The sequence below is a fragment of the Pongo pygmaeus genome, chromosome 10, assembly GCF_028885625.2.
Source record: "Pongo pygmaeus isolate AG05252 chromosome 10, NHGRI_mPonPyg2-v2.0_pri, whole genome shotgun sequence".
NCBI lineage: Eukaryota > Metazoa > Chordata > Mammalia > Primates > Hominidae > Pongo > Pongo pygmaeus.
In genome coordinates, this window is record NC_072383.2 from 25,599,965 (window position 1) to 25,621,695 (window position 21,731).

Consider the following 21,731-nt stretch of genomic DNA (forward strand, 5'->3'; position numbering starts at 1 on the left):
GGCGAGGGCAGCGCACCAGCCGGCGGTCACCGCGGCCCGGCGCCCGCCCCGGGGGGTGCGGCGGGGGCGGGGGCGGGCGCGGGGGCGGCGCCGGGGGCTCCCGCTCCCTCCAGGTCGCCCCCGAGCTCCCGCAAGCCCACCCTGACCTCCTTCCTGCAGCTCGCCGCCCGGCCGCCCTCTCTATCCATCCGAAGGGAAGGAGCCCCAGAGTTTTCTTCCCCGTCTGCTGCAGAGTAACTAGATTGTAAATAACGCGGCGATTACCCACACCGTGCAGGAATTTTTTTTTTTTTTAATCTGCCCTCCACTTAAAGGAGCGATAAAAATGAAATGGCAGGAGTGGAAGGAGCCAGGGAGAGCGGGATATCTCTAGATCTCGATGGAGCTCGCATCTATAAATACGCATTCATGTTTAGTCAAGTCCCTTTGTCAACTTCTTCCCGGCGCCTGAGCCTCAGCCGCTGCCCTGCGCCCAGGACCTGGCCCCTCCCGGCCCCCCAGTCCAGTGGTCAGGCGGTCGGGCGGGCAGGGAGGGCGCGCGCGGGGGGCTGCGGGGTCCGTGGAACCTTTCCGGGAGGCGAGCCGCGGGCTGCTGGGCGCGGAGGCTGGAGCCGCGAGAGGTTCGGCTGCTGAAGCGGCCACTGCCTCCCAGAGCCGGGCTCCGCGCCGCGCGTCCCCGCCGCCGCCGGCACTGTGCACCCACCTACTCCTCGGAGATTGGGGTAGGGGAGAAAAGTTTTGAGGCGCTCTCATCTCTGCCTCCGGGGTGGTTGAACTGGTTTGGTTTTGTGTTGAGCGAAGCAAAAAAAAAAAAAAAAAAAAACCACCACACACACACACACACACACACACACACACACACACACACACACACACACACACCCCCAACCCAATGCCCAAGAACCAGGGAATGAAATTTAGTGATATTTAGGGAGAAATAAGGCTGGGCGCTGGGCTCCGACTCTTTCTGCCGCGACACTTGACTGGGCGCGTGGAGCCGAGAGAGACCCTCAGAGTCCCATCCCCATCAGAAGAAACTCCGTCGGTGACGCCCTGAGCAGAAGCTGTGGGGCTGATTTAAGTGTGTGCTCTGACAGCTCCCGGGCTGCTCCGGCGCTTATCTCTTCTAATCTTACTTTCATTGACTTAAAACAGCTGCCGGTTTGCCAGGGGAAAAAAAATCCTATTAAATCTCAAACCAGGGTGGGGCGGGGGCGGGGGCGGGGGCGGGGGTTCCTGACAGTGATCTTCCCAGAGCTAGTGTCCAGAAAAGAGCAGGGGGAAGGGAGAGCATTCACGGGGGAGGCTTCGTGTTGGGAAGGGAGTGATGGAAAGGGGACTAAGGAAACAATTCGAGCAACACGTTTCTTTTCCTCGCTGTAGCCTTCTCTCCTTTTGCTTTTATGCCGGGGTGCGTGTTCTCTGTCCCCATCTCTGTAATTCTCTGCAGACGCGCAACCATGGACTGCGCCGCGTCCCTGGGCACCCCCAGCATTACCCAGAGTGCAACAACACCATCAGGAGATCAATGACCAGACTCTATTTATTCTTCACGCGCCTAGAAGAGCAGGACTCCGGAGGAGCTTGGGAGCGAGGCTCGGGGCTTGGCTGTGTCTGGGCGATCTCTCCCAGACTTTTTCGGGCTGATTTCTAAACGGCAGTTAGTAAGCAAATGTAATTTCTCAATGCATGCCACACATACCAATCACAATATATTCACCTAGGAAAGTGAGACATCCTTTCTACCCCTTTCCACCCTTTGTAGATTTGTTTCTGGAGGTGGGTTGCTAATACCTGAGATTTTACACTTGTGTAGGGCGGAAACTTTCCCGGGTGTTTGACGATTGATTATGTGGTACCTGTTTTCTAAAAACGGCTAAACACCTTTCCGTGGAACAAAAGTGAGAAATGTAAATCTAATAACTCAAGGCAAAAATTTCAAAATGTAAGCACAGCTATTATCCACTCCCACAAAGAAAAGCTTCCTCTTACACAAATATTTGATAGCATAGAGCCCAGTAATTAAAGAGAACAATCAAATAAGCTCAGGGCTTTCGTGGGGACTTTAAATTATCATCTGCCTAGAATTTATAAGCAGTGTAATCATTTGCTGCTTGGATATAACTCTGGATATGGCAATCTAAATGTCCATCCTTAACCAATTTTACTATGTTTTCCTAAGTATTTAATGAGAGAGATGGATAATAATAATATTCAAATTGCTGGTTCCATGTGGCTTCATCAACTGTGTGAAAAAATTCTGTGTGTGTGTGTGCATGAAACACATTTCCTATGTTTCCTTTCCTTACATTTTCTCTACCATGCAAGTTTCACATCGGAGCCACTTGCATATATGGCATAAGAATTCGTTGATGATCGTACTCCACCTTAAATTTAAGTGTTACTTTTATTCTAAGAGTTCCCGGTGTATGTTGAATGGTTTCTTCTCTTTTTGTTGTTGTTGTTGTTTGTTGAATGGTTTATTCTCATAATACATATGTAGTTGATTTACAAAGTTAGCTATTACTATGTCAGGCCCAGTTCTTTAAATACTGTGCAAGAAGCAAACGGGGCCCAACTACAAAACAACTTGCCTCTCACTACTACTTATATGAACATACTTAACGTTTGAAAAGGAACTGTCATTTACAGTGAACATCTGCTGGGTCGTAATCCCTTTCTCTCAGACAACACCCAGGGAAGAAAAAGTCCTCTGGGCACCTGGCCAGTAGGTTATGAACCTACCTGCTTCACCTAACCCCACCAAGCAAAGCAGTGCCACTTCCGCAGATTTTCAGCCTCTACTGCTTCTTGAGTGTAATAGTTTCTGGGGCCACCAGGCTTCCTACTGGCAGAAGAAGGGAAGCCAGAGGGAGAGAAGGCACAAAGTTCCAAAACTGCCTAGTGAGATACTGGTGAAACTTGAATTACACCAATCTCTTTCCCCCTTTCGTTCCTACAGGCAGCATAACTTCCAACCACGTATAGTTATTGAAACCACATGCCCTTAAGACTAAACCATGATCATTATACAGCAACAGCATAGCTGATCAAAAACTTCCAGTGGGATGTTTGTTTGTGTTGGGCTTAAAAAAAAAATACCATAATTTGTAGCGGGACTGACACATTAAAGATCAGCGTTTCCATTTATCAAGCATTTGCTATGTACCAGGATGTTGGCCAAATGCTTTTTTAAAAATGTCTTTTGTCTCTCCTTCTCACCACAAACTTGCAAGAAATTTTACATCCCTGTTCTTCAGATGAGAAGGCTAAAGCTCAGAAAGGTTAAGTGACTTGTCCAAGACCATGCAGTTTTTAAGTGACTGACCCAGGATGCAAATCCAGACTTGTCCAGTGTCATGCTTGAGCTTTTTCACTTCACCTTGATGCCATGTACATGTTATATTAGGGCCAGTTTTCAGTGGCAAGTATTATTTCATTAAATAGGTAGATATAAAATATCAAATGTATACTATGTTCGTGCTAGTCATCAGCTATGCTGGTATCCACACTCATGTTGGTCATTAGATAACTGAAATTTCCAAGAAAATCGAAATGTGCTATATATGGAGTGTGTGTGTGTGTACATATATATGACATTTATATATATATTTTATGTATATGAAATTGTCTTATTTTGGAAGCAAGGTGATTACGTATTATATATATATACACATAAGTATGTATCCATATGATGTATTTAATAATGCATACAATATATTGTTAAGTAGCTACAATTTTTGAATTCCTGTCATTTTACAGGCATTGTTCTAGGTGTTTTATGTATATAAATGTATTTAATCCTCACAGCCACTCCATGAGGTACATAATTTTATTGTATCATTTTACAGATAAGGAAACTGAAGCACTGAGAGGTTATGTAACTAACTTGCCCTAGGTTATACAAATAGCAGGTGAAAGAGCCTGGCTTCAAACCCAGGTAATCTGGCTTCCAGACCCATTCCCTAACCACTCCGCTATACTGCCTTTCAATATATGCACCCAGATGTATATATAATATGCATACATAAATTTATGGGCAGATATATACCATATGCAGCTCTCAAAATATGGGGGAAATAAAGGCATATAACTGACCTCTGTATCATTTCCATCATCATATTCTAGTTGCCTCCCAAGGCAACAAGAAATATTATTTATAGGAGAGGGCTTTACATTGCCCACGGTATTCAAGATTCTCAAATAAGTTTTGAGTCCATCTCAATCCCTCCAACATATTTGGAGATATTCAGGGAGTGCTAGGAGATATTAGAAGTATACAATGTTTGACCTTAGCCTATTTTCACAAGACTCATTTTGAATTTATTCGGTCATATACATTAAAAATAGCAGAGACAAGTTACTTGGGAATGCTAAAGAAGAAAGAGAGGGATCTTAATAAGTATAAAATCCTGTGATGATTGGGTGAGGTCGCTCATGGCTGTAATCCCAGCACTTTGGGAGGCTGAGGCGGGTGGATCCCGAGGTCAGGAGTTCGAGACCAGTTTGGCTAACATAGTGAAATCCCATCTCTACTAAAAATACAGAAAATTAGTTGGGTGTGGTGGTGTGCGCCTAAAATCCCAGCTACTCGGGAGGCTGAGGCAGGAGAATCGTGTGAACCTGGGAGGCGGATGTTGCAGTGAGCCGAGATCACACCATTGCACTCCAGCCCTGGCGATAGTGTGAGACTCGGTCTCAAAAAAAAAAAATCCTGTGACTTAGGAGATAGAGGGAAATTTAGGTGATACAAGAGACCAAATATGTCGTCTTAATGGTTATGAATTATCCATTTTTATATTTTTCTAAATTAGGGTAGTTTGTCAACCCTCACTCTGTTAGTAAGAGAGTAACATACAATGTTACGATGTTGATTTTAAGTTTAGCAATTATGGGCCCAAACACTGATACCCTTCAAAGGAACCCAAGAGTCCCTGATGAGACAGGTTTATTTACCTGTCTCATCAAATGCAATGTGCATATCAAATTTGGAAAGTGAGCTTCTCAAAACCAACCAGTGGTGAAAAAGTATTTTGAGATCTTCTCTCGCTCCTTCTCTTCTAAAATATTTAAGGGATTATCTAAGGAAGGAGAAATAACTGACAATAATCTTCCTTGGGCATTCTTAAACCCGATAACATCTGAGATATAGACATCAAAACTATTAACTTTCCTGGCTCTACTGTACCTCTTTGGAAAAACTGAAAAAGGCACCCTATACCTAACAGATGCCACACATTAAGCTCTTACTGAAAAAAAAAAAAAAAAACTTTTAAAGCCCTATTACAGATACATATGTTTTCATTTAAAAACTACTATGAAATCGAGTGTTCTTTTATTTAAACATTCCCCTGTGGTTCTGCGAATTAAGGATCGGTAGTACTATATTAACAACGGAGAGGCAGACTCAACTGAACTGGTGAAAAACAGTTGGCAAAACTGCCAACACTGGTTTTGTTGCCGACGTTGACTGAAATGGGAGGCAGCATATATATTAAAGAATGAATTCTAGTTTTTAAAACTTTCCCATTTTGGTATGCATTTAGAATAAACTTCTCTTTAGCCACAGTTTTGAAAAGTGGAAATAATGTATAAAACCCAGATACTTTGCACAACCAAAACCACAGTCACATTGCTCTTATTATAAGTGAAAAGTGTTTATTACTCTGATTGTTAAATTTTTTCCTTCCTGGGAGCAAAACCAGACGGAAAAACAAAATTGGTTCTATTCAAGTGAAACAACTCACAGTCGCCACATCTTGTCTCTTAATTTACTGTTTTTCAGTTCTACTTCTTTCCCTTAATTTTAAATAATGAGTATATAATGTGGGGGAAGTAGTTTTACACGTATACTTTTTTTTCAATATGTGCATTTGTTTCAGACTTAGCTTACACGATATATTCTGTGTTCTCAGTTGCTATAAAATGTTATCATAAATATATAGAGGAGGAGGTTTATATGCAATGAGATACCTTGATTTTATTTATAAAGAAAAGAGGAATGATTCATATGCTTCACTGCTTCAAAATTGGTAACAGAACTAATTGTCATGCAAGGAAATAATATTTTAAGCTTGGGTCCCAGTAGGGTTTAGGTATTTGGGTCTGTGAACTCATGATAACTCCTGTTTCTGTTACTTCTTTATAATTTTTGGTATCAAATATAATTTTGGTGGTACCAAATTTTTGCAATATGTTGTCACCAATTGCATTATATAATATGTGAAATATGGTGAACAAATGAAAGCTCAAGAAAAGCACATAAAACAAAGAGGGTGTTTAAAAATATCACTTAAACAAATGTCCTTCTTATTTGAATCTCAGAAAATTATTTGAAGAGCAAATACATTTTTAGTCTCTAAGTATCTGGGACTTCTAACCCCAATTTTCTTATGATACTGATCAAATTCAGAACTTCATTCATAGGTCGATTTTTTTAAAAAGAACAAATTAAATGTTTCCATTCAAACTAAACTGTTTTGCATGCACAAAATGGCTACTATCCAGGTAGTTTTGCTCCAGGACAGAGTAATCAATTGGATCACTACTCCACCGACCAGATTTGGTCATGAACCACTTCTTCTATGTCAGCCATCTCTTTGACCATGCAATAGGTCCAATAAATTTTCAGCTATATTTAATATTTTTTACCTAAGCAAGTAAATGATCAAACTCTTATATAATAAAAAATATTTGACTCCTGCTGGCAGCTTCTGAATGCTGAGTGTTTACCTGGACATAGGGGCTAACAATGCACTTTTCTGCCTTCCTATGGCAGGAAATTATAACATAGAAAGCCTTGTAAATTTTCCAATCCAAAAAAAAAAAAAATGAAAGAAATAGTGACAAGATTTATCTAAAACAAGGTGAGGGGCAAGCGACATAAATGATAGAGACATAGACAATACCATAAATGAGTATGGTATTGTCTGTGGAAATAAAAATTGCTTTAAGTTGGTTATCCAATAATATACATAGCTGAAAGATCTAAGAATGTTGAATTGGCTTGAAAGAAAATGAGAAGAAATCCTCAAAGTAACATCTAATAAAGGCTATTTTTGCAAGGTCTAAGTCTACTTGCACAAAACACAAGAGAATCTGGATTACAGAGAAAAACAACAAAACTGACTAAACCATTGGAAATAGAACCAAAGGGAAGGAGGAGACAGGTGAAGGGTGATTGAATGACTTCTTTGCAAATCGTTTGAGATAAAGGTATTAACCAGCTGTTCTCCAACTTCAAAGAGAATAGAACTAGACATAATGCAGAGCCCTGGAATAGAAGGTAGAAGACCCAGAGATGAATTCCAGCTTATTGGAAATAAGAGTTATGGATCTTTGTTACAGTTTTATATTAAAAGAACTGTGAAAATGAGACAAAAGGATAAGAGAACAGGGGAATAAAATGGAGCCACAAAATGTACATCTCACTTTAAAATTCTGTATCCTTATTAACATGATTTATGGAAGACCTAGTTGTGCCAGGGACTGTGCTAGATTTGAGCCACACATTTCACTTCATCCTCTCTAGCAGCCAAAAGGAAGAAAAAGAGTCCATTTCAATATTTACAATTGTTAGGGAGAAGCCCAATTATTCCTGAAACTAAGACCAAACCAGAACATTTTACTGGGGGCCTTCTCAAGGGCACTGAGTAATATTAAGTCAAACTTCCTATCAGTGAAAACAGTAAAGAGTTTCTGAGGACCATTTCTTTGATTCCTATAAGGAGAGACACTCCTCTATGGGTCTCGCCTGCTGCTGCACGTCATGCCAGGTAGGCCAAGAATGCAATGACCTGACCACTCTTTACCCAGGCTGTTTCTCAGGGTTATGTTTGCAATAATCAAACTTGGAGGGATGAGATAATGTCTCCCTCCAAAACAAAGAGTAGATGCTGGCTATAAAAGCATCAGATTCTCCAAGCTTGGCTATTCATCTGCCATGTGATCCCACCGTGTGTGTAGCCTGTAATGCTTGCCATTCCTTAGCATACCATGTTTCTCTTTCCCTGACGGCACCTCTGGGCCATTCTGTTTAATCCATTCCTTGGGTGCAGCCCAATCAAAAGTGGGCCTAGGGGATTCAAGTTTTAATTCTGCTAGGATTATCTCTTGGGTTTAACAAGGTCATAGATCATAAGAACGATGACCACTTGGTTTAGTACACTGTTCACTGAGCTCCCCTACATGGCCCACACGGGTCAAAATGGGGAGCATAATGGGTCTCTGTAAGTTTTGTGAAAATGCATTGTCTCATGTGTACCTCTTCCTTCTAGACAAAAAACCTAAGTCTGGATCAGAGGTGATTAGGGAAAAGGAAAGCTCTAACTGGTGGGGTGGACACATCAGTTTTGTGGCTGTGAAAGAAGAACAACTCCCACACTTGGAGAGGGAATGGCCCAGACATAGAGAGAGAACACCTCAGACCAGGAAAGGTGCTAGGTGTGAGGTAGGAACAATTAATGCTCTCCTTGTCCCAGCACCACAGCCTTGCAAGTAATCACATGGTCTGCTTGAGGCAAGAAGCTGAAGGCGGCAATACAACACGCTGCTGGTTCATCATCCCCATCTCTATGCTATAAAATCAGAGAAACTCATGAGGACTTGGCTGGCTCCAAACTGTTCTGCCATCAAGATAAGCTTCAGGCCGGGTGTAGTGGCTCACACCTGTAATCCCAGCGGCTTGGGAAGATGAGTTGGGAGAATCACTTGAGCCCAGGAGATCAACACCAGACTGGGCAATATAGGGAGACCCTGTCTCTACAAAACAACAACAAAAAAAATGTTTTAATTAGGAGAATGTGGAGTCACATGCTTACAGTCTTAGCTACCGCAGGCCTTAGCTGAGGTGGCAGGATCCCTTGAGCCCAGGAGTTCGAGGCTGCAGTGAGCTATGACCATATTGCTGCACTCCAGCCTGGACAACAAAGTGAGACACTGCCTCTAAAAAAAAAGAAAAGAAAGAGAGAAGCTTCAAACATAGACTCCTCTTGAATATGTACAAACACACAGATTGACACAACCTTGTCTCATTCTGGCTGATAAAAACTCATCTGCTTCTCCTGGTGCCCTAGCATCCTTGGGTTATGCCATGTGTAACATCAAGGCTGCAACTAGTTGGTAACACTACTCAGGTGGCTTAAATGAAACAAGGTATTGGTGATCCAAATCAAATTTCACAACACATCCCTGACTGCTGTGACCTGTGTTTTTATGCAAAGGAAAGTGAGCCATGAATGTCTCTCCATTACAAATGAGGATCGTTCTATTGGTAATTCCCTGTAGTTATGGACAACAATACCAAAGATCATTTAAACTTCTGTGAGTAGTAATGGATAACTGACTGAATTTATACTACATCCTGGCTGTCTAACATAAGACATACGGGTCCCCCTAAGATTTACTCAGAGTTGGTTGAAACTGGGACCCTCTGAGGCTTGGATGAGGTCTATAGAGACTTCTGGTTGACCTCATACTACTGCTTAAAGTTTGGTTAATAGAACCCTTTATTAAATGCTATACAAAACAAATTGAACAGATTCGTTCCCAACCTCTGTAGGTCAAGTTCATCAGAGTGACCAACAAAGTGGTATACTCATAAAAATTCACTGGAAGTTAATACTGCATAGGATTGAGGGATGAATTGTTTTAAGAAATAGTCCTCCTATAGGCTTTTGCATCCCTGCTCATTTTGTTGGGCCTGCCAAAAATGCAATGCCCCAATTGCTCTTTACCCAGACCATTACTCAGATTGTTTGCAGGCAGCAACCTAGAGGGTAAGTAATGTCTCCCTCCCAGGCAAAAAGCAGACTTGCTTACTGCTTTCCATTAAAATGGTGGATTCTCCAAGCTCAATGTCTCCCCTGAGGAACCAATGCAAGCATAATGATGCTCATGCTGCTTGCTCTGCCATGGGCGATAGTCCTTTGTCTGACTCAGGAATCTCATATGTTCTGTGGCAACATCCATGAAACCGTGTTAGGCAGACATATCAGCTTGTAACAGGAGGGTAAGATCAAATCCCAGTCCCTTAAGAAATGTCATGCCAGAACACAGTCCTGCATCATCAATTACTAGGGTTCCCACCCTCCACCCCAAGTACTTCCTTTGTGTTGGTCCCAGGTACTTTGTAAGCCCCAGAAGTTGTAGTTATTTTTTATTGTTGTTGTCACCTTCTACGAAAGCCATCTGTGAATGATATTTTTAAGGAGTCCTGGAAGTATTTTTTTTTTTTTTTACCCTTTCAGCCAACCTTGATTGTCTGGCTTACAAGAGAGGCACTACTAATTGCCTACCCAATCTATTTTCCTCTTTTCATTAAGAGAGTCATGATTTTGTTTGGGTCAACAGTGTGTCCAGCTAACATCCTATGCTTCCAGGTCTCTCCCACAGCTGGAGGTGGCCAAGGGTCACAATTCTTGACAATGAAAAAGTCTCTAAGTTGAGCTTCTATTTAAAGCTCTTCAAAAGGCAAGCAGACTTAGAGAGCACATGCTTTTGCCCTTCCCCTTCTTCTTGCCCGAAACATAGGCATGATGTTAGAAGTTAGAGTAGCGATTTCATGGCTAGGAGTGACAAGTGCACACTAAGGATGGCTCAGAAGGAATAAGGAAGTGACCTGGATTCTAGAAGTGATTAGAAAGTTTCCCAAGACCCATTGACTGCCTACCTCTGGACTTCTCATTATGGGAGGCAAATAAAACCCTTATTTTTGGGCCAATATTTTGCTGTTTTCTGTTACCTGTAACCGAATGCAGTTATTAAGCTTTATAGATAGATATATATTTTTCTTTCAATCTAGCATCTTCCTCATCTTCTGAAAATCTCTATTTTTTAGGGGAGTGGGTTTTCCCACTGCTTTAGTTGTATGGTCCTTTTCTTTCATGTTCTTCCTTGAAGATAGTGATTGGTTGAGGACTGAATATAAGATCTAAACTTGTATCTTCAATAGTATGGTTCAATAGTAGAGTTGCTCACCCCCCAGGGCAAGTGACTGGGAAAGAAGTGGACTCACAAAAGAAACTGGCCAATCAGAGTCTTTGCTGGTTTTTGTTTGTTTGTTTTTATCTGTAGCTAGGAGAAATAGCTTTTTCTTCACTCAGGCCCCAAGCTGTGAGGATGTAAGCCCAGGAGCTGCTGTCAGCCATGAATCCAAGTTTATGGAGGCAACCAACCTAAAAGAATGAGTCAAACACACAGAAAGAGAGGGAGAAAAGTTCTGAGGGCATTTGAGCCCATTATTCCAGCTCAAGAGGTCATCTGAGCTGCCTTTCTATTGTTCCTTTTTTGGTTCTTCCCTTAATTTTGATCCACTCTAGTATCTTTCCAATAGATTTCATGAATTTTATTTGACTCCAGTTAGCTCAAGTTCAGTTTTTGCCATATGCTAAAGAATAGTAACCAATATAAATGGGAAATGAAAAATGATATAAGAACACATAGAGAGAGTACCTAACTCAGACTTGGTGAGAGCAAGGAAGTTTTCTGGAAGAAATTCCATCCATGCTGTGAGATGAAGGATGAACAGGTGTGAGCCAAAGGAAGCAGAGAAAAGGTGAAAGGAAGGAGCACAACTCCAAAACCATGGACCCAAGTACCAGATGTGAACATCGTCTGCTCATTGGTGGAACTGAAAACAGGTTGATTTAGATTACAGAGCCATGAGGAGTGGCAAAGGAACAGGCAGGAGAGTAAGACTAGAAGATAAGTCCTATAGACATCTTTAAAGAAGTTTCTTTATGCTGCAAGTGTAAGCAAGGAAGGAAGGGATGAGATTTGTAATTTCTGAGGATCATTCTGGCTGCAATGCGGAGAAGTAGTAGAGAGAAAAATTTAAGGTGTGGGACTGTAAAAAGGCTGCTGCAGTGACACACAGAGAAACGCAGATGGCCTGGAATATGGTGCTATGGCAGTCTCGGTCCTCCAAGAAGCAGATGCTAAGATGGAATTAGATATGCAAGAGATTTGTTGGGAGAAATGCCTGTGAGGGATGTGAGAACAGGTCTAGGCAGGCTGTGATGCAATGTGATACCTAGGAAAGGAGAGAGGGAAGGAAGCAGGATTGGATGGAAAGGGCTTTAGATGGCACTGTGGCTCTAAGAAAGTCTTGTCTGGCTTGGTCAGCGTATTATCTGTCCTCACACTGCTATGAAGACCTAACTGAGACTGGATAATTTACAATGGGAAGAGGTTTAATTGACTCACAGTTCTGCAGGCTGTACAAAAAGCATGGCTGGGAGACCTCAGGAAACTTATAATCATGGCAGAAGGCAAAAGGGAAGCAAGCATGTCTTACCATAGCAGAGCAGGAGAAAGAAAGGGCAAGGGAAGAAGTGCTACACACTTTTAAACCATCAGATCTCGTGAGAACTCTCTCACTATCACGAGAAGAGCAAGGGGGAAATCCGTCCCCATGATCCAATCACCTCTCACCAGGTCCCTCCCCCAATATTGGGAATTACAATTCAACATGAGATTTGGGTGGGGACACAGAGCCAAACATATCAGTCAGGATTCGCGTATCCTGAATAAAGATTGTTCATAGAAAAGTTCTGTGTTGGGAATAGAAGGGCTAGCTCTAGTAGCCCCACCATGCTCAGTTATTGTTTGAAAGCAATCCAGAGAGACCAGAGTCTCCGCAAGAATGCATGGCAGATCAGCAGTTTCTACTGCTGGAGGTGATCAGCCAACTATACTCTTTCAAGCAGGTTCTCCCATAACTGCCACACTTGAGGACAGAGAAAGTGAGAAAAACAGACAGAATTAAGAGAAATTTAGGCATTCAGTGATCAGGACTTGGTTGAATGAACAAGAGGTTTTTAATATGAACAACTGAAATTATTCATAAAGATTTTTAAGCAAGAGTTTTATAGTCCTCTTGGCTAAGGAATTACAGCAGGCTCCCTGAAGATCAGCATAAAGATCATTTAATAGGCACTACCCTTAAGTTTATTCATACCCAGATCTGGAACTGATGTTGCAAGGAGAAATACTTCTGGAGCACCTACTGTTTGCTAGTTATCATTCTAGGGGCTACGGATTCAGTGATACAAAAAAAGAAAATAAAAAAGAGATCAAGTACGTGCTCCAAGAACTCAGAAATTCTAGAGGAGAAAGACAGATGCAAAGGAAGTCAGTAATAACATCCAGAAAGATCAGACCAGCCTGGGCAACACAGCAAGATCTCATCTCTGAAAAAAAAAAAATTATAAAAAGGTAGCCAGATGTGGTGGCTACTCTCAAGTTACTTGGGAAGCTGGGGCAGGAAGATCACTTGAGCCCAGGAGATTAAGGCTGCAGTGAGCTATGATCATGCCACTGCACTCCAGCCTGGGCAACAGAGCGAGACCCTGTCAAAAAAAAAAAAAATAAGATCAGAGAGTGGTAAATGCTATAAAGAAAATAAAAGAAAGTACAATGATCATGATCAACTAACTAGGGAGGTGGGGGGATTACTTTGAATCAGGAATTAATTTTATTTAGAAAAGACTTTCCTTAATGGTGACTACTGTCATTTTTCTGTCCCACTTCAGTGTCAGTTCTATGCCTTCTGGAGTACCCTACATTTAGCAATTTCTTTGCACCCCTACTACCAAAAATTAGGAGCAAACTTGATGTCTTCTTCTTTGGAATGAGAATCCTAGAAACATGGAATGCAAAATCCTCTGTAAATCTCACCAGGAGACATCAGACCCTTATGTAAAAACCATTCCTAGAAGACTACTTTGATACCCACAGTTCTAGAAGAGCATGTGCATTTGGCTATTCAGGATCTAGCAACAGCTGCTTGCCCTTCCCTGCTCACTCATTGTTATAAAGATCAAATGAGGTGACGGCTACAAAAGTACTTCATAACCTTAAAAGGTAATTACATCAAGTGCTATTGGATTATAAAAACAATTGGTCCAAATTAAAGATGCTATACACTCATAGAAATAACCAAGAGGTTATAGAATTCCATTGTTGGATGTATTAAATAAAAGCCTAGAAAACCATCATTCTTGGATAGACTATTAGATTGGAACATACTAGGTAGACAAACCTTTGCTGTCCCACTAACAGCATAAAAGCATTGAACAACAAAACATTTATATGTTTATGAAAATTTACCATAATTTCAAGAGAAAGGAAATGATAATATAAAAAATAAAATAGACTCATGGAATTGAATGTAACAAAAAAAATGTAAGAAATTATGACATAAAAACTGGTTCTCTTCTATCTGTCTTTTTCTTCTGCAAAATCCTGCCTATTGGAAGTTCATGTAAAGACTTTTTAAGATTCAGTCATCCTTTAAAGTTTAATTTCTTTAAATGTGCCCGGTTTGCACTGGTGTTCATCATCATTCAACTCCACGGTTTTCAGGAGAGAATGCTCCCCTAAGGCCACTGTCAGAACTTCCAGCCTTGGCCCCTGCTGTAAATGGAGTTTTAGAAATGAGCTTATGGTTATACAGTTTTGAATCATGCAAAATCTTTTTTGAAACTGCTCACCCCATCACCAACACCCCAATATAATACAATACTAGCAAAATTGAGAATGAGAGGATTACTTCTTAAGAAAATAAAATTAAAATACGCCAGTTGAAATCTTAAAATACGACATTTCTATCATAATTGAAGACTAAAAAGCTTCTTTTTTTAAATTTCGAAATTTTGCAAAAGACTAGCAAACTAGAATATTTAGTGCCTTTCTCCAGGAGCCACTTTCATGTTGAATTGATCTGAAGCAATTGTCTTTGCTGTATTATGCTGCTGGCATGTAGGAGGAGAAAGGAAACTTCAGAGGAACTAATTCAGTGAACTGTGGCCCTGGCACACAATTAGGATGATGGCACTTTGACCAAGTTTCAGTGTGGTCAAGTCCACGGCTCCCACAGCTCAGCCACCAGCTGCAGGTCGAAGTGAAGAAAATTCTAAAACAAACAATCCAGAAGTAAGAGGTGAATTTTTTAAAAGAATTTTTAAGTTTATTTTTTCTATTTGGAGAGTGAGATTGACAATAAAAGTGTTAATAAGAAATTAACATGTATTGAGAACATTTTTTTGTGCCAGGTATTTATGGTGCTAAGCTTTTATATACATTATCTCATTTAATCTCCATTATAATCCTAAAAGACAAGTACTATTAATACTGTATATTACCAATGAGGAAACTGGGGCACGAAGAAGATAAGTAACTTTCCCAAGGTCACACAGCTCATATCTGCCTCATAGAAACGCCAGGAAAGGTAAAATAACAACAAATCTCAGTGGTATGCATTGCTATTCAAGAAAATGGGACCAGATACGTGAAGAAAATTTAAATGATTATTGTACATTTTAAAGGATTTTTACATTTGTTATTATAAATAAGCAGAAAATTAGATTATGAATAAATTATTAAAAATAACTCCAGATAGGTTTCTGGTTTCAGCTCTAACATATAAAGCTTAGAAGTCATCATTCCAAAATTCAGTGACTTTTCTGGGACCCATCAGAAAACAGGTCTCAGGGCAAACCATTACTCTAAAATCTGGAGAGACAGGTAATCCAGAGAATCACAGTCAAGATCTGCTTACCTGAATCAGAAGATTAAGGTAAGCCAAACATTTGCAGAAACATTTAAATGGTAATTTTGATGACTTGCTGGAGGCTGTGTGTGAACAAATATGAGAGTTAGAAATGGTCTATCTTAAACAGCACCCGCCCAACTTTGGACTAGTATGAGAATTAGAAATGTTCTATCTTAAACAGCACCCACCCAACTTTGGTGGACCAGGAACTCCACCAGGTTCTCACTGATGAAGATCCATATTCTCCTAGCACTGGCAAGGTAGTAGACAGGTAATCACTGTGAAATAGCACACTCAGAGCCTTCTCCATAACAAAAGTCTATTCTACCAGAGCCTTATTCCTGTTGGGAGAAGGACATTTCTCCCACTCCAGTCCCCTCTAGCCTTGTGGTCTCACCTATATCACCTAAGAGAGGGAAAACATAGTCAGTAGGGCTTCAAGGAAACAGATGGGGAGTCCTGCAGCTAGGAAAAGGAGTAGGGAGCTAGGGGACAGGGGACGAGAGAGGGAAACTATGCCACAGGAGAAATGCTCGTGAAGGTCTCAGCCCCAAGACACAGGCCCACTAAAAAACTGAGATTTCATCAGATTATAGAATGTTCTCCCCTCACCCACACTTTATCACCACCATAATAGGGTGTCAGTATAATAACAGTGGATTATAGCTAAAGAATTGCAAGATAGAGATATTTCTCTGGGAAGGAGTATTTAGGGAAGCCCAAAGTCAGGAGAGACAAAAGCAAGAATGCTAGAAGAATTTGAAGGCTCTGCCATGCATAGCTACATCAAACACAAACCCAGCCTGACTCCTAGCTATATTAATATGAACACTCATGGTAAAGCCCTATTTATCTCAGTTCCTAATATCCAGTACAACCTGCCCAGCTCTCAATAAAAAAATTACAAGGCATGCCAAAAGGCAAGACAAACTCAGTCCGAAGAGAAAAAGCAATCATTAGAATTAGACTCTGATATTAGAGATTGAAATTATCAGATGGAAATTAAAATAGCTATGATTAATATGCTAAGGGCTCTCATGGAAAAGAAGACAACATAAAATAACAGATGGGTAATGAAAGAGAAAAGTGGAAACTATAAGAAAGAATCAAAAGGAAATGTTAACAGCCAAATGCACTGGAACAGAAATGAAGAACGGCTTTGATGAGTTCATCAGTGATTGGATGTGACCGAACAGAGAAATGGTGAACATAGGTCAATAGAAACTTCCCAAACTGAAATGCAAAGAGGAAAAAAAAAGCTTGAAAAAACAGAACAGAACGTCCAAGAACTGTGAGATCATTTCAGAGATGTAACATATGCATCACTGGAATACCAGAAGGAGAAGAAAGTAAGAACAGGCAGAAGAAATAGTTGAAGTAATATTGGCCACAAACTTTCCAAAGTTAATGACAGACACTGTATGGGGTTGAAGACTGCACCACCTCAACTAATTTCCACTCAGAACCCTAGAATGTGACCTTATTTGAAAACAAGATCTTTGTGGATGTAATTAATTAAGAGGAAGTCATACTGGATTTGGGTGGGCCCTAAATCCAATGAATGCTGTCCTTATAAGAAGGTCATGTGATGACATAGACACACACAGAGGAAAGATGGCCATGTGAAGATACAGGCAGAAATTGGAATGATGCAGCTACCAGCAAGGAATGCCAAGGATGACCAGCAACCAAATGCTGGAAGAGGCAAAAAAGGATACTTTCCCTAGAGAAGTTTCAGATGGAGCATGGCCCTGCTAACAGCTGCATTTCAGACTTTTAGCCTCCAGAACTGTGAGGGAATACATTTCTGTTGTTATCAATGGCTCATTTTGTGGTAGGTAATTTGTTATGGCAGCCCTAGAAAATTAATACAGTTACCAAACTACAAATTCAGGAAGCACAGATAACAGCATGCTGAATAAAGACTTTTAAAAACCCATATCTAGGCATACCATATTCAAACTGCAGAAAACCAAAATCACAGAGAAAATCTTTTAGAAGAAGCCACATGACAGGAAATAAGCCAGAAAAGCAAAGGTAAGAATTACAGTGGAGTGAAGTAAAGAATTTAAAGCATTGCAAGAATAAATTCCACCATCCTGGAATTCTATACTCAGCAAACTTTGTCCTTCAAAAGTGAAGAAGAAAGACTTTCTAAGACAAACAAAAACTGAAGATATTCATTCCTAGCAGACCTGACCTACAAAAAATATTAAAAGAAATTCTTCAAGTAGGAGGAAAATGAGAGAAGTCAGAAACTTGAGTCTACTATATAAAGGAAGAGAATTAGAGAAGTAATAAAGAAAAGTAAATAAAGTTTTTAAATTATCAAGTAATCTAAAAAATAATAGTTGGTATAAAGAAATAATAGTATGTTATTCATGTTTTGGGTGATTAGAGCAAATGGTTAAATTAAATGAATGACAGCAATGTCACAAGGGAGAGAAAGGAAGAACTGGGAATACTCTTCTATGGGGAATCTTCACTACATTTGAAGTGCAATAGCATTATTTGAAGGCAGACATAGATTATTTTAAAACTTACATCTTAAAATCTAGGGAAGATCACAATTTTAAAAAAAAGTATGATTTATACATGAAGAGAGAAGATGAAATGAAATCATATAAAATGCTCAGTTAAACCAGTAAATGCAGGAAAAGAGGGGCAAAAAAAAAAATAACAAATTCAATAAAGAGAAAATAGTTACAGATGTAGTAGATATTAATCCAATTACAGTTGACCCTTGAACAATGTGGGGGTTAGGGGTGCTGTCCCTGCATGCAGTTGAAAATTTGTGTATGACTTTTGACTATGCAAAAACTTAACTACTAATAGCCTACTGTTGACTGGAATTCTTAACAATAACATAAACAGTCTATTAACACATATTTTGTATTATATATATTATATATTGTATTCTTACAATAAAGTAAACTAAAGAAAAGAAAATATTATTAAGAAAATCTTAAGGAAGAAAAAATATATTTACCAATCATTAGATGGAAGTGGATCATCGTAAAGGTCGTCATCCTCATCATCTTCATTTGAGTAGGCCAAAAGGAGGAGGAAAATAAGGTATCAGTCTTGTTGTCTCAGGGGTGGCAGAGGTGGAAGAAAATTTGTGTGTAAGAGAAGCCACGCGTGCGACACGAAAGTGGACTTCCGGGTCACGGCAGAGCCGGCTCTCACGTGGAGGCGGGGAAGTTTGGCCCACCGGAAAGTAGACCTGGGCCCTGGGATCCCAGAGAAGAAAAAGAAGAAGAAAGTGGTCAAAGAACCAGAGACTCAATACTCAATTTTAAACAATGATGATTACTTTGCCCATGTTTCTCCTATAAAAGCCACAGTCCCCTCTAAGAGTGTGGTCCACAGGCAGGCACCTGAAATGCCTCTAGTGAAGAAAAAGAAGAAAGAGAAGGCTGTCAGCACCCTTTGCGAGGAGCACGTAGAACCTGAGACCACGCTGCGTGCCAGACGGACAGAGAAGTCATCCAGCCCAAGGAATCAGGTGCTTGGCTACTTGGAGTTCCTCAGTGGGCAGAAGAAAAAGAAGAAGTCATCTCTCGCCATGTCCCATGCCTCTGGGGTGAAAATCTCCCCAGAACCCAGACAGGGTGAGGAAGAAAACAGAGTTGGCAAGAAGCTTAAAAAACATAAGAAGGAAAAAAAGAGGGCCCAGGACTCCACAGCTTTCTCAGTCCAGGACCCTTGGTTCTGCGAGGTCGGGGATGCTGTGGACACTTGCTCAGTGGGGAAGGAGGGTGAGGAACAGGTAGCCTTGGGGCAGAAGTGGAGGCACAAGAGCCCCAGGGAACACAGTGGGAAGGTGAAGAAGAAAAAAAAAAATCCACCAGGAGGGAGACGCCCTCCCAGGCCACTCCAAGCCCTCCAGGTCCATGGAGAGCTGCCCTAGGAAACGAAGTAAAAAGAAGCCAGTCAAAGTGGAGGCTCCGGAATACATCCCCATAGGAGATGGCCCTAAGGCCCCCGCGAAGTAAAAGATGAAGTCCAAGAAGAAGGTAAAGCAGCCAGTCATTGAGGAGCCGGCTCTGAAAAGGAAGAAAAAGAAAAGGAAAGAGAGTAGGGTAGCAGGAGAGCCTTGGAAGGAGGAAACAGACACGGACTTGGAGGTGGTGTTGGAAAAGAAAGGCAACATGGACTAGCCGCACATAGACCAGGTGAGGCGAAAAGCCTTGCAAGAAGAGACTGATCGCGAGTCAGGCAAAACGGAAGCTTCTGAAACCAGGAAGTGGACGGGAACCCGGTTTGGCCAGTGGGATACTGCTGGTTTTGAGAACAAGGAACAGAAACTGAAATTTCTCAAACTTATGGGTGGCTTCAAAAACTTGTCCCCTTCGATTAGCCCCTACCCCCACCCTCCCGCCCCACCCAGCCCGATTGCAAGGTCCAACGTGGCCCTCAGTAAGAAGGTGGCCGACAGCCTGCAGCCGAGCCTGCAGCGGGAATACGACCTGGCCATGAGCTGAAAGTACAGCAGCAGAGCTGGCCTCGGCTTCTCCACCGCCCCGAACAAGATCTTTTATATTGACAGGAATGCTTCCAAGTCAGTCAAGCTGGAAGATTAAACTCTAGAGTTTCGTCTCCCCACAACTGCCACAATTGCTTTGATTATCCCATTTATGCTGGAGGTTACAAATTATTTTGTGTGAAAAGTCAGATCTTGGTGATGACCTTGAATAGTAGGATATAAATAACTCCCATAAGCTTAGCGTTCCAATAATGGAACACTAGGCATAAATGGGTTATTCAATTGTGCAGATGAAAGCCATCTGACAGTTGGCTCACATTGAACACCTGTGGAGATTAAGGACAAAGACAACTATCTTGATGGGCTTGGACGAACTGCGGCGGGGCAGCTCATGTTTTGGGAGCCAGAAAAACAAGTGAGTGGCTAAAACCTCCTGTTTTCTGTTAAACATTCCGTCCCTGTCTGAGATATCAATGTGTACAGATAACCTTTGTTGAGTGTTTAGCAGGTGCTAGGCACATACTAGTGTTTTCCTTAATGTATTTAATCTTCATAATTATGAAATGGGTATTATTACTATCCCCATCTTATAGATGAGGCAACTGAAGTTCAGGGATAAAGTAATAAAATTGCCTGGGGTCACCCAAACACTAAAAAAAAAAAAAAAAAAAAAAAAAAAAAAGAGAGAGAAGCCACGCAATTCAAACCTGTGTTGTTCAAATGTCAACTGTATATCAATAATTCCTTAAATGTGAATCGTCTAAATACACCAATAAAAGACACTATTGTCATAGTGGATAATGACAAGATACAACTATATGTTATCTACAAGAAACCCACTTTAAACTTAAACACTCAGGTTAAGAGTAAAGGGATGGAAAAAGATATATCATGCTAAAAGTAATCAAAAGAAATCTAGAGTAGCTAAATTAATTTCAGACAAAGCCAACTACAGAATGAGCAACATTATCAGGAATAAAAAGGGGTACCACATAAGGATAAAGGGAACAATTCTCCAAGAAGACAACAATCGTAAACATGTAAGCATTACCAAGAGTGTCAAAATACATGAAAGAAGACTAATAAAAATGACAAGAGAACTAGACAAATCCATTGTTAGAGGTGAGAGTTCACCATCTCTGTGTCCATGTTATGGGTGGAGACTTCAGCATCCCTTTGATAGAGCCAGTGGGCAAAAAAATCAAGGCTATAGATGACCTGAGCAGTATTATCAATCACCTTGATCTAATGACATCTATAGATTACTCCATTCAACAGCAGAATATACATTCATCTCAAGCTTCTGAGGAACATTCACCAAGGTAGACCACATTTTCACCATAAAACACCCTCAACAAATTTAAGAACATGAAAAGTATACAAAGTATGTTCTCCAGCCACGGTTTAATTAAAGTAGAAATCAATAGGAAAGATGTCTAGAAAATTCACAAATATTTGGAAATATAAATATTAAAAAGCATAATTCTAAATAATCCATGGGCCAAAGAAGAAGTTTCAAGAGAAATTTAAAAACATTTCAAACTAAATGAAAAGGAAATTATAATTTACTAAAATTTGTGGGATGTAGCAAAGAAATGTTTGGAAGAAAACCTATAGCATTAAATATGTTGTAAAATAAAAATATCTAAAATGCAATACTTCAGCTTACCTTAGAAAATTAGAGAGGAG

At 40.7% G+C, this 21,731-nt stretch overlaps 1 pseudogene; it reads left to right on the forward strand.

The window, feature by feature from the left end:
* The first annotated feature begins 8,145 nt into the window (after nucleotides 1–8,145).
* Nucleotides 8,146–20,139, forward strand: LOC129010680 (lysine-rich nucleolar protein 1-like; annotated as a pseudogene).
* Nucleotides 20,140–21,731: the final 1,592 nt, after the last annotated feature.